Genomic DNA, 4634 nt, shown 5'->3' with positions numbered 1-4634 from the left:
TTGCGGCTACAGCATCAGTAGGACATTGGTACCAGCATTGAGTCTAATGAAAAAGACGCTCAGCAAAGGAAACGAACGGGCGACTAGGGCGGACGAGGCAATTACATCGACACCACCACAGACGCAGACTTCAGCATCTCACCGACCGCTGACGCGTGGGCGCGGACCGTGGAGAGAACGCCTCGCGAGGGGAGGGGATTTAATACGGCCGCCCGCCTCAGGAACTCAGTTCGTCAGCGCACCTGACGATGGCGACATGTCTCATCGCCAAAATATTGTGCCCATTGGATGCTATGGAACGGCAGTACATCCGTGGACTGTTCGAGCAAGAAATACGCCGGGAGAAACTGAAGAACCACATCTTTCTTTAACATTATATTTATACAGAATGGACCACTGATTGGAAATGAATTTTTCACTGACGTTTCCTGATAATTTTCAAAGTGAAGAATTTTTGAACTGATAGTACTTCTGCGCAACATAATAAAAATACTTTCCTGCAGTTTTGTTGAAACCTAAATTTAGTTTCTCACATGCCATGAATCAGTAAAATCGTATGTAATAATATTTTTTGTACTATAGAAAATGTGCACAATGCGTTCTGTTGTCTTCTTCCGCAACTGATTTTATTATGCTTGTCAATGTAATAAAATAGCTGGAATTTTGAAGCCTCTCTGATGCTTTGCTTAATATGGCAATAATAACTTTAAGCATTTTGTATAGGTTTAAATATAACCAGTGTATGATCTGGAAATGTTGCTGATTAAATATCACAGTATGTGGACACACTACTGAAATAACAACACTGTGATAAAGCTTGTTCCTTTTAAAAACTTAACTTGTATTAATTTGTACAAGAGGACGATGGATAATGACTTTTACAATATGCCCGTCACTATGAGAAATAGGATATACTGAACTTCACCATAGAAATAAATACTTCTGTCCTTTTGTGGTGCTGAGCAACGTATTGTAGCCTCTGACAAGATTTTGCTACCGATGGATGGTTTAGCAGCTTTTACACTGTTGCTTCCAAGCCGTAATTCCCATCTTAATATTGGGCCAGGAAGTGTGATATCCTGCAACATAATATATGTCTCCTTCACAGTAAACGATGACTTCCCACTGGCCCACGTAATAACATTGCCACTTCTGCTTGGCTGACAAATAGCTGCTTAATACTGTAGAATTGTGTGCAGCAATAATGTTTTAAACTAAGATCTACTTAACAATATATAGAGATTAATACAGAAACATTATTTACAGCTACACATTTGAACAGAAAGACCTGAGTCGAAACAAGGCCCCCGGAGTAGACAACGTTCCATTGGAACTACTGACGGCCTTGGGAGAGCCAGTCCTGACAAAACTCTACCATCTGGTGAGCAAGATGTATGAGACAGGCGAAATACCCTCAGACTTCAAGAAGAATATAATAATTCCAATCCCAAAGAAAACAGGTGTTGACAGATGTGAAAATTACCGAACTATCAGTTTAATAAGTCCCAGCTGCAAAATACCAACGCGAATTCTTTACAGACGAATGGAAAAACTAGTAGAAGCCGACCTCGGGGAAGATCCGTTTGGATTCCGTAGAAATGTTGGAACACGTGAGGCAATACTGACCCTACGACTTATCTTAGAAGCTAGATTAAGGAAGGGCAAACCTACGTTTCTAGCATTTGTTGACTTAGAGAAAGCTTTTGACAATGTTGACTGGAATACTCTCTTTCAAATTCTGAAGGTGGCAGGGGTAAAATACAGGGAGCGAAAGGCTATTTACAATTTGTACAGAAACCAGATGGCAGTTATAAGAGTCGAGGGACATGAAAGGAAAGCAGTGGTTGGGAAGGGAGTGAGACAGGGTTGTAGTCTCTCCCCGATATTATTCAATCTGTATATTGAGCAAGCAGTGAAGGAAACAAAAGAAAAATTCGGAGTAGGTATTAAAATCCATGGAGAAGAAATAAAAAACTTTGAGGTTCGCCGATGACATTGTAATTCTGTCAGAGACAGCAAAGGACTTGGAAGAGCAGTTGAACGGAATGGATAATGTCTTGAAAGGAGGATATAAGATGAACATCAACAAAAGCAAAACGAGGATAATGGAGTGTAGTCGAATTAAGTCGAATAATGCTGATGGCATTAGATTAGGAAATGAGACACTTAAAGTAGTAAAGGAGTTTTGCTATTTGGGGAGCAAAATAACTGATGATGGTCGAAGTAGAGAGGATATAAAATGTAGACTGGCAATGGCAAGGAAAGCGTTTCTGAAGAAGAGAAATTTGTTAACATCGAGTATAGATTTAAGTGTCAGGAAGTTATTTCTGAAAGTATTTGTATGGAGTGTATGGAAGTGAATCATGGACGATAAATAGTTTGGACAAGAAGAGAATAGAAGCTTTAGAAATGTGGTGCTACAGAAGAATGCTCGAGATTAAATGGGTAGATTACATAGCTAATGAGGAAGTATTGAATCGGATTGGGGAAAAAAGAAGTTTGTGGCACAACTTGACCAGAAGAAAGGATCGGTTAGGACATGTTCTGAGGCATCAAGGGATCACAAATTTGGCATTGGAGGGCAGCGTGGAGGGTACAAATCGTAGAGGGAGACCAAGAGATGAATACACTAAGCAGATTCAGAAGGATGTAGGTTACAGTAGGTACTGGGAGATGAAGAAGCTTGCACAGGATAGAGTAGCATGGAGAGCTGCATTAAACCAGTCTCAGGACTTGAAGCAAAGCAAGCGCTGTATCATGTATAAGATACAGAGGCGAGCGAGTGCACGGGACTTACCCTAGTTCACTGCTAGTAGCGTCACGTCATCGTAACGCGCCTGCATATAGTATTGCACCACATTTAACATAAAAGTAAAAATTAAGATTTGTGTGTAAAACTTTGTTAAAGTATAGGAGGCGCTAAATAATGACGCTAGGAAGCCAAAATTTGGTGAGAAGGTGCAGTAAGAAGTCATTAATGAGTGGTGCTGGTTTCCAAAACCATAAAACTAAAATTGACTCCAGAATCCGCGTTTTTCGGAAAAATCAGAGGCGCGAAATAATAGAGCTACAATATTGAAAATTGGTAGGATGCTTCAGTTCACCCTAATAATAATAATGGAAATACCACAATCAGTTACCTCTTCTAGTTTTTTAGTAATTTAGTAAAAACTACTTTTGTGAGTAAAATGTACATAAGCATTATAGATTAAGTACTTTAAATTTTAATGATAAAACAAATTCTTTAAGACCAATGATCAGATAGGACAATTAACAAAGCTACACCAAGTTTTAGTCTTGTAGCATAATTAACAGCTGATACAAGTCTTGATAAAGCTATGGTTCAGAGGTAACAATCTACCGTTAGTTCCATTGTAAAAATTCTAGAGAGTAAAGTTTTAATTTTAGCGGGCTGAGATTTTCTACATGCTTCTGTACTGCTCAGATGTATGTATACAAAAATTGAGAAGTTTGTAAAGCTATTATTAAATGTGATATTTAAGATTATGTGCCTGAGATAGCGATCATTTGGAGGCTGCAGGCATCTGCATAGGAACGGAAAGAACAGATGCTCTCTTGGCGGTACGCGCCGGAGCTATATAAAAAGAGCGGCAGAGGCAGTAGTAAGCTCACTCCGCATTAGACCAACGCCTAGTCCACGCGAGCTTAACGTCCGATCGCGCCTCACCTCGGGTGACGTCATAGCGGGCTGTGACATGCGCGTACTTAGCAATGTAAACGGACATTGAAAATCGCGAGGACTGTACACCGTCCTGGATCGTTTAGACTTCGGTAACAAACTGTTATTGTGCCGTCCGTGTGAAGTATAATTCCGCGTGGCAAGTGGTGACTAACTCCACTTTTAAGGCGAGCATTAATCTTTTTTTTTAACATTATTGCGAACTATTAATAGAGCACCGTTAGTTAGAGTAATGAACTATTCGGGAGGAACTTGCTGTAGAAGTCGCCTCTGAACTATTAAACGATTGGCTGAATTAACAATATTTAATGTCTTTAGCATTTTCAGAAGTTTCGAGTAATTTGTGTGAGCCTTTAAGATAATAAAATCTTGTTTGGAACTTTAAATTTTATTGAAGCAGCCCTAATCCCGTGAAGAACTATGGATATTTTTCGTTTAGCTGGGCTGTACAGGAATGTGGCCGTGCAGACTGGGAACTAAGGTCAGTAAGTTTCCCTTCGCTTTCTGACTGGCCACCAAATTAGTTGCCAGGCTCGCGTGATTTAAGGTGGCAATGTTCAACTTTCATTCAACATTAAACAACGACTTCTTCGCCGTCCCACATATGTTGCATCGGCAATAGTCTGTTACGTGAAATGAACATTCAAACAACTCATTCGACGACTTCTTCGCCGCCCCACAGACTGAAGACCACAACAACAGCAACAATATTTGAAACACACTTACAGATTATTGGTTGTGTGCTTCGCAGGCTGGTGGCAGCACCTTAGCGGCAATCTGCCTTACTTTATCCAGCTGCTGGCATATGTGCCCTCAGTGCTATATCATCTCACTGCTTGGTCTGTACAGGTTTTTACAACTGCCCTGTTACTAACTGTAGTTTTTAAAGTTATGACAGAGAATAAAGAAATAACTGCTATGGAATGAAATGGAG

Source organism: Schistocerca gregaria, chromosome X, assembly GCF_023897955.1.
Source record: "Schistocerca gregaria isolate iqSchGreg1 chromosome X, iqSchGreg1.2, whole genome shotgun sequence".
NCBI classification, from domain to species: Eukaryota; Metazoa; Arthropoda; class Insecta; order Orthoptera; family Acrididae; genus Schistocerca; species Schistocerca gregaria.
The sequence above is the reverse complement of the archived record's forward strand: the minus strand, read 5'-3'. Positions refer to the sequence as shown.